The 9,545-nt window shown below is 41.0% G+C and overlaps 1 protein-coding gene across 5 annotated transcripts in view; it reads right to left on the bottom strand.

Moving 5' to 3' along the window:
• PLD5 (phospholipase D family member 5) overlaps positions 1-9,545 on the bottom strand; it is a 306,170-nt gene that overhangs the window by 75,898 nt on the left and 220,727 nt on the right. The window lies entirely within an intron of this gene.

The following is a 9,545-nucleotide window of genomic DNA, read 5'->3' as shown; positions in this document are numbered from 1 at the left end:
TCAGTAAAGTCCCTTGCAGCCATACTTTTCTACCAGCCTAACTGCTATGTATGTTTAGATGCAAGATGTTTACTGTACAGTTATTTAGTCAACTATGCTTTAAACATCTTGTGTAGACATGCCCACAGTGAAGTAGTTTATCTATCCATTTTGTAGACTATAATAGGTTAGACAAACACATATATAGCATGGCTTAGATAGGGATGATCCTACCTGGAGCAGCAGGGTGCACTACATGACTCAGTAAAGTCCCTTGCAGCCATACTTTTCTACCTATAGAAATAGGAGGTACTGGGAAAAATTGTCCTCCCTACTTCTACCAGAATTCCATAAGCACAGGAACAAAGCATGTGCCATAGCAAGGTGGGGGGTGGGGGCTACCACCCTGGGTGCTGAAGTGAAGGGGCTCCAATAGTCACTGCCAAGCTAGGGTGGGGCACAGGATGGAGCCATGGGTGGCTCATTGTGGGGGCTGGGGTGCAGGGATGTGGGGAGGGGAGCTCTTGCTGCTGCATGCACTCCCAGGCAAGCTGTGGGGGGAGGCGTGTACCCCCACAGATCTGTGTGTGGGGCGTGGGCAAGCTGCCGCTTCAGGCTTTGCCCTGGGTGCCAAACTTCCTTGCCATGGCACTGCATGTGTATGTACTTGTAAATTGAAAGCCAGGACCTGTAAGCCTTCCATACATGAAAGAAATCAATCTAGATCCACTGACCATTCTCCTTATGCAGAACATATCATACTCAGCCTGAGGAACAGCAAGGCCACAGTAGCAGTGACAGAGGCCTGGGTTTACTGTGGAGGGTTTCTTAGTCTTATTAAAAGGATCTTATGTGAAAATCTAAGAACATGACATAGAGCAGGATCCAAATATTCAGAAAGTCTGAGTGGTGCACTCCAAAGTCCTAGGACTGCTTTAAAATCACGTGCTTTTTAAAATGCTATATGTTAGGTTATTTTTCTTTAACTACTGGTTTCTGATCCTTGCACTTGAGTCATGATTTTAAGATGCAACTGTGGCAGCTACAAACTTTCTTTTTTACCTGAAAGCTGCAATTCCCACCTAATGGAATGATTCCAGCAGTTGAAGCATCAAGAAGTAAACCAGATGTTGCAAAACTCACAATAAAACTACAAGCATAAGCAATATATGGCTTTGAGCAGGTTACAGGATTTGGCGCTCTAGCTAGAATTTTGTGCAACCTAACTGTTATTTGCAATTCTTTCAACCATGTCACCTCTACTTGTATCTATGCTCAGAAGCAAGGTCATTTTATAAACATTTCCTGGATTAGAATGAGACGTGCAACATGCTTGTGTGCAGTAATAAGCAGAATTAGCACTATATATAAATCCAGGACCAAACAAAAGCAATATGGTTGGTGTTAAATCGTTTTCTGGAAAAAACACGCCCCCCCACCAAAACTTCCTTACATTTGCTATGAGAAACACAGCTGCACAGGAGCAAACTTTGGGAACTCTAGTCTTCATTCTTAACTGAGTTTTTATCTTATCATTTTTTAAATAAACGGTTTAGAGTCAATTATGGTTTCTTTGCATATATCCAATTTCCTGTATTAAAAGTTTAACACCTACAACACACCCACACTAAGTAGGTTATTAAGGAAGTGGGTTTTTTTAGATGAAGAATGCAATGCCAGTTTGAAGCAATTCAGGGTTTTTTATTAACTGAGATTTAAAATTAACATCTTTTTATTCAAACCCATTGGAAACTATTCAGTCTTCAACAGAAACTTCATGCCAAGTTTACAACAGAAGATTTTATGTGCTGTGTGAAACTGTAGAAAATATCAGACATTTCTAAGCATTGAGTAAAAATCTTGAATGTGAATATCCCCAAATGTGGAGCATACCTGAATTTTGGCAGCATTGGCCAATTTCCTAAAATTGAACTGATAATTTCAAAAGTTTCAGCTCTTACTAACACAACAGTGAATGTTATGGTGTGGATAGGTCAACAATAATGAAGCCTATTAAAAACATCTAAATAATCCAAGTTCTTCCAATGAATCTTTCTGTTGAAAACAGAGAGCTAATAGTCAACGCAGAGTGTACCTCTATGTTAATTTAAAATAAAAAGGTCATCTGTTGAAACCATCTATCACTATCAGCTGCTATTAATGAGTTTTTTTTATTTTGAGGAAAGGAAACATGCATCAGTATTGATAAGTGCTCTTCTCCAGAAGCCTTTGAGGTGTTTTGTTTAAGTAGGTTTATCAGGTCTCCAAGAAAATCCATCATCCCTAGCACAGGCCATGCCCCCCCCCCCAAGAAAATTAAACTGAATGTATTGATATGTGTAGCTGTATTAGTACTTTTTAAATCACAGTTCAGTTTCCATTATACAAAACAGGCAGGTCTCCAAAATTCAATCCAAAGGCAGAAGTTGTAGGTTTGACAGCTGACAAAAAAATGTTAGACTGGTGAAACTGAATCATCATCACCTTGGTTTAGCAAAGATATATCATCCTAAACTCTACTGGTATTACAGCTACTTACATATTACCACAAGTGCTGAGAGAAATACAGTGCTAACACTCTAAAATATAGTTAGTTGTATCCCATAAACTTCTGCCTCATATAAATTGGGTCATATCACCCCTCTCACAAGAAAGAAAACAACAAAAGGAATGTAGTATGCTTGAAACTATGCAAATATTTTCTTTTTGCACCTACCCTCTAGGGAAGGAGATTTCAGACTGCAGAGAGGAAATGAGTAGTGCAGTTTGGTAGTCCAGCAGTGCACAAAGGGAAACGGGCACACTGGCCTTTTCTGTCTCGTGGTAACACAGCCTCCATAGAGTAGCCATTCTGCCATTGACTTGCCTGCCTAATCTTGGGAGGGGTTAAGAGTTATAGATGGGAACTTTAGTGGTTGGAGAAAAATTAATTTCCAAGCTGATTTCCCCTAGGAAATCCAGTAGCCTGAAGAAGCAGCACAACGCAGTCACAGGCTGCATCCCAGCTCTGGAATATATCACTACCATCTGTACAGGTCTAAAATGGAGTAGCCTCTGTAGATTTAGAAAGAAGGGGATGGAGCACAAGAGTATATATCACAACTCCCATGGAAGATTTTCCTACTTCCATTTCCTTTTATGACATGTGAAAAAGGAGTAGGGTGGGCAGATCAATAGGAAAATATGAAAGACAGCTGTCTTGCATACAGATGCTTTTATTTTGTGTTTATTCTTCTGCTGCTGTGTTATTTTTCTTTACACAACATGTGTAGCTAAAAATGAATTTTAAAACTCATAAAAAGAAATCTGTCTTAGATTTCCATACCTATCAAATATTGCCAGCAGTCAGACAGACACTTCAAGACTCAACCAAAGCTTTAGAAGTTCATAAAAGCAACTCTAAAGATTTGTTTCCAGCTGGATGTCTTCCTCCCTAACAGTAAACTGGCATATTGCCTTTGGATGCTTTGGTTTGTTTGAAACCTATTCAAGGGGTGCATCTACACAAGACACTACATCGCCATAGCAATGCAGTATGGCAGTATGGTGACGTTGCTTTGGCAGGCAGAAACCATGACGCCGCAGCTACATCACCATAGCAATGTGCTCCCTCGCTATAGCGCACTGTTATGGCAATGAAGCAGCTAAAAATAACCTTGCGCCACTGGCATGGCACAGTAACGGCTGTAACTGCACCATCATTTAGCAAAAGGAAGTGCTAAACGATAGTGCAGTAACAATGACACCATAGGGACACATGTAGAAGCGCCCAAGGAGTAGCAATATAAAATTATACCTGTAATTTGACATGCCCATGTGATGTTGTTGTTCTTCCCCATGGTTTTCATGGTGGTATTCAAAATTCACTTGCTACTTTCCTATTTCCTTCTATGACTTCAGTGTTTTTCTACTTATTCACGCTCTGCCATCATTAAAGTTTATGCATCACCTCTCTGCTTAAAGGGCCTTCCACTAACTATGCTAGATAGTTTTTAAGTGATTCAAGAACAGATGTTTAAAGTTAACTTTTTCTTCACTTGCAACTGGATCAAAGGGGCTCAAGGAGTTGATAAGGGACACTAACCCCTTATCAAGACACTCACAGTCTCTGTTTTGAGATAACTTGTTTTATTCAGAAAGACTGATATTAAGACAGCTTGCTGCCATGCACATAGTCTGTGGATGTTTTAATCACTTGATCAAGGCCACAAGACATCTGGTGGCTTAGGTTATCTTCCAGCAATGGAGCATAAACATACTTTAAGCCTAAAGGGGTTGCACATGGCATATATTTAATTGCACAAATACTGACTGCATCACATACCTGCAGAGCAGAGCAGAAAATACACACTACACCAACACAAGTACTTCTTAGGCAACATTTATTGATGTTCTAAAAACCCATTATGTCACTTCAGGGATGTTGCAGCATCCCTGAGGCAAGTCATCCCTAGGGTACATACAGTGTGCCTTTCACCTCTTATTTGAAAAAAGATCCAGAAAAAGTATCTGCTGAGGCTGCTGTTCCACTGCTACCTTGGGAGCAAAGCAAGCAAAGTCAAACTGAAATACTTTCTGAAAGCTCCTGTGACAAAAAGAAACTAGAAAAGGCATATAACTCCCAGTGATTTAAATGGAAGCTTATTTGATTCTGCTTGAATTAAATTTGATACTCCTCCATCTTCACAACAATGAATGTAAGTGCAGCACCACTGCATCATTGTATAGAAGACCTAAGAAATGATAGTACTACTGTACTTCAAACTGCAGAGGAGTATGCATGGAACAGAAGTGAGTTTAGGGAAGAAGAGGATGAGTGGAGAGCTTCAGAGAAGTTGAAGAAGCAATAACTGAGCCTAATGAACCACAATGGGAACAGAGCAGTAATGGGAACCGTGGGCAGTTATGCACAATTTAGGGCTTTGCAAAACAGCACCATTTCATTTTGACTTGTTTTGCAGTTTCAGTGGGACAGGGTTTTATTTCAAGTTTTGTTTAGTTTCAAAACCACCATTCCATTTTGTTTCATTGAAACTATTTTGCTGTTTCGACGTTTCGTCTATAGGCTATAATGGGGAATCACAAAACTGCCTATAACTTTGTCATTTCTTGCTTGATTCAAATGAACACTGCAGGGATGGTAGCCCCTGCTGAGGCCATGAAGCCTGCCAGCATTCAAGGAGATAAGTGCAGGAGTTTCTAGGAAACTACACCTCAGGCTGCTGACAAGCAAAACTTGTGACATGTGACTATGTGCATGTTTTAAGTCGCAGCTGTTTTTCCGTCCCTCCTCCAGAGCACTGGATTTGAAAGGGACCTTAGGGAAGGATCACAGTGACTGTCCAGCTACACATGTCAATATGAGAGCAGTCCTTTCCCCTCTTCCCCGTCCTCTCCTTACTTTCTGTTTCCCTGCAAACAAGCCCAGCTTTGAAACTCAAAATGTTTTGAAAGCTTTGAAACATTTCGACTGCCCTCGTATCGTTCTGAGGCTGTTTCAAAGGTTTTCATTTTATTCTGATTGTGCTGTTTCAAGCTTGAAATGAGTCAAAACAGAGTTGAAACAAAACACTTGGTGAAATTTTGCACAGCCCTAATGTGCATTGCAAAAAAAGTAATGATGACAAATCTGGCAGTAGAGGTAGCTGCTCTGTCCATGACTGGAGAGCTAGGCCCTCTTATTGAACAGATAAAGTTGGCATACTCAAGCAACTTCACTTGACTGTTTACTGCCACCGCACTTTACTAAGCACAAACATATTTCATTCATCAGCTCCTCTGATTTACCGGGTTCCTTAGTAACATTTCTGCAGCATAGTACTAGTATGACAGGACATGTTGATACTTGGCTCAGTCTGCACTAGTCCCAAACTAGAAATAAGTAAGTTCTTTTGTCCAGCAGTGTTCCTGGACTAAGTAGCTGAGTGGCAGAGCCAGTAAGCCCCTGCACAATGCTGCACTATGGGCATTTATACGCATACTTTTTTGTCCTGCAACATGCCAGAGATCTGCTGCTTTGGAGCAGACTCAGTTAATCGAGTCTTCTCTGCACGTGAGTTGATGCACACTGTTCTCCACCATATGCAGTTGTAGAAGTATGGTGGTGTGCTCTTGACCTAAAGTGCATGTGCCTGCATGTGTAAAAATGCCTTAAGGCGACTACTCAACTTCTGCTTCAGGAGGAAGTATGACTGGAGTAAGGTGATATATTTGAGCATAGTGTTTTCTGCTATTGTATGTTAGCAGTACTGACACACCATCAGGTTGAAAATCCTCATCAGAAAACCCTCTTGCAGTGTCAGGGACAGATTCAGGGGTGGTATACTTGCACCCTCCACTTTGATTCCTGCTCTATCCAAAGTTTAAAACCAACTGCCTTCATTCAGGCAGTCCTGAGGGAGTCACTTGTCTTCATAGGTCTTTAAAATCTACCTGATTGCTTCTAAACTCTTCATTCCTCAGGTGTTAATGACCCGCTCTCCTTTTTAATGGCCTTGATGTTCCACTAAGTTAGCTTTTATTTGACAATTCTGCTGTCTGTTAACTGCTACTGGTAATGTAGTTCCTTTTCAACAGCCGTGTTTTTAATTCATTCCAGTGAAATTATATTAGTTTTTGCATCAAACTTACATTGAATAATACAGCGCTAGGCCCCTAGTATATTAGGAAAGCTTCTAATTTCTTTTTACCTGGAAAAAATTTGTGCTGTCTTATATGTGATGATGCACCTCACCATAACCACCCCCCTTTTTGTAATCCTAGATCCTCCCATGCAGAAAGTATACTTAGGATTACAAGGATATGTCATTTCCTGATTGCACAGGGTGTCCCTGGAATGGAGGAGGGTAGACAGTAGCACACATTGAATGTGTGTGTGTAGGGAATGTAAAAATCCCCTCCTAACTATTGGAACTAGCCTATCTGCCATGGTTCCCAATATTTTTTATGCCACAGTGGGCCTGACCATAATAATTTTTAATAGGTGTTCTCCTATCTCTGATTCTTTCTGCTTAATCTGTCCTTGCCATCGTTACTTCGCTCTGCTGTTTACTGTGGTAGGTATATATGCTCACCCTTATAATGTCTCCACTAATTTTGTTTTCAAGTGTATGTATATCCAAACAATTTCCACAGAAAAAATGTGCCACTAATGTAGGATCACCATTCTGAATCTTAACATAAAAAGAATAACAAAAGATTCTTTTAATTATGAACTGGTTCATGGCTAAACTTTAACATAATTTGATCATCCAGGAGTTATATGAGAAAAATGTACCTCTTCAGAGTGGAAAAAAAAATCACAAATTTTATGGTCAGTCATCAGTTCATTTTGTCATAAAAAAGAGAAATGACAAACCTGAAAACAAATAAGAGCGATGAATAATAATAAAAAAAGTTCCTTAACCATGAAAATACTGAGTTGCCCATACGCTTACTGACAACTATCTGAAAATCCATCTCTTGTTGGACAAAATCCAGTGCCAGTCAGAGGTTTGCATCCCCAGGAATTTCACGGCTCCTTCTTAACTGGTTGTGAAAGGCTTGGAGCTGTTCCAGAAGTTCCATTAGTGCGACCTGACAGCACAAAAGCTGGGGAATGCGTAACTTGACTATGCAAAGTTATTTTTACGGAAGCGCTGAATGATAAAAAGCCAAACTGTTTAAGTTAGACTATCTGCTACTTTATGCACTCTTTAATGCATACTGGCTGCATCTACATGAGTCACTGACTGAACAGTTGTTATTGCACAGTCATTTAGTACTTGTATAAACAACTAGTACTAAATGACTGCACAGTAACCAGAGATACTGCACAGTAGCGCCACTGAATGGCTTGTTCATGATGTTGACTGTGCACAGTACTGTGGCAAGGAAGTTTAGCACCCAGGACAAAGCCCACAGCAGCAGCCTAACCTTGCCCCGCGCACAGATCTGGGGGGCACATGCCCCACCCCCATTCTTACTTGGGAGTGAAGTCACCCCCCCATCCCTGCATCCTTACACATGATCCACTTGTAGGTCCATCCTGTGCCTCGACCTAGCTGGCGCCCTTCACACTGGCACCTGGAGCAGTCACCCCACTCACCTCCCCTTGCTATGGCACTGACTGCGCAGTAGTCTAAGACTATTGCACACTAGCATCACAACATGCTTTCTGCCATGCAATACTACTGCCCAATAGTCACAAGCTACTGTGTAGTCAGCATCTCATGTAGATGCAACCACTGGATTTGAAAAAACAGCTTTAAAGTAATCAAGATTCTGTCTGGTCCCAAGAAAACTAATACTTGTGATTAGTTTCAAAACTGGGATAGTCGAGGCAGTGGCACACATACTCATTGAATCCCTGGGGTGGGGACACCATTCTGCTTACCCCATTCATCCTCTGCTCCCCAGATACATTGTTTGGTGCAGCATTGAGTTGCCCAGCTGCTATGGCTAGGCAGAGGCAGTGCAGCATCCCTTGCAACTACACAAGCTCCCAGGAGCAGGTGGGGAGCACCATTCAACTTGCTCCCCCATCCCACAGATATACCAATGAGTACAGCTCTGCTCTACCCTGCTCCTGTGGCTGAGCAGGGGCATCACAGTGTTTTCTCTGCTGTGGCAAAGACTCCTGGAGGGAGGAATCCTGGCTTCCCCTGGTAGTCAGTGCCTGGCAGGTGCTCCCTCACCCTACCCTAGTTATGCTATTGAGTCAAGGGTTTTTACAGAAACAACTGACAAAAGTGCCTTAGTTAATTGTCACTTCCATTAACATCTCCCTTTTTAAAGGCTGAAACTTGCTATTGTACAACTATGTTTATTCACACCAATAAATGGGTTTAAAGAAAATCAATCTGCAATAGGCAAAGAACAACAAAACACCACTACATTTATGTTACCTATTTCTTCTAAAATTACAGCACAAAATACTTAAACCAAAGTTCAAGTCACACAAATAAATTTCCCTTCATCACAAACATAAGCAATCTTTAAGCATGTTTGGTGAAAACAGCTTCCATTCACATACTTAGTAGGCCACCTGAAAATCACATGCCCCAAGCATCTTAGGCTGCTCAGGCTTCCCAATTCTGGAAGAAATTTTTCTTTCATTTCCAACATACAACAGCCACACATAATAAGAACAACCACTTTCTCAAAATCATATTCTATTGCTCAGTCTTAACTCTGACTTAAGCAATATTAGCATGTCTTTGATGCATATTTTTTCATGGAAGAGCTACTGCTTGCAACGGAGGTCAAAGATAAAAACTGTACATTTGAGCATATATTGGAGGACTTCTACATGCTAAGGGAATCCCTGGCCTATGGCTCTTGGGATTCTTCTTGTAGTCCCCTGGTGTCCATGTGGTGGGGATTCCAAAGCCATGTTTAGGGCAGGAGGCCATGTAGAAAGATGCAGTAATTCATACTGAAATTGCAAAAAAACAAAAATTAAAAAACCCCTAAAAAAAACAAAAAAGTCTTCAGTTACTTGAGATTAGCATATATGTGAAGGGAGAGTCCAGGGGACTTGTTAGGGCTGGTGATATAAAAGATAGGCTAACTTGCTTAATTAAGTC

Source organism: Crocodylus porosus, unplaced genomic scaffold, assembly GCF_001723895.1.
Source record: "Crocodylus porosus isolate Cpor-Errol unplaced genomic scaffold, CroPor_comp1, whole genome shotgun sequence".
Lineage (NCBI taxonomy): Eukaryota > Metazoa > Chordata > Crocodylia > Crocodylidae > Crocodylus > Crocodylus porosus.
This window is presented reverse-complemented; position numbering and strand designations above follow the sequence as displayed.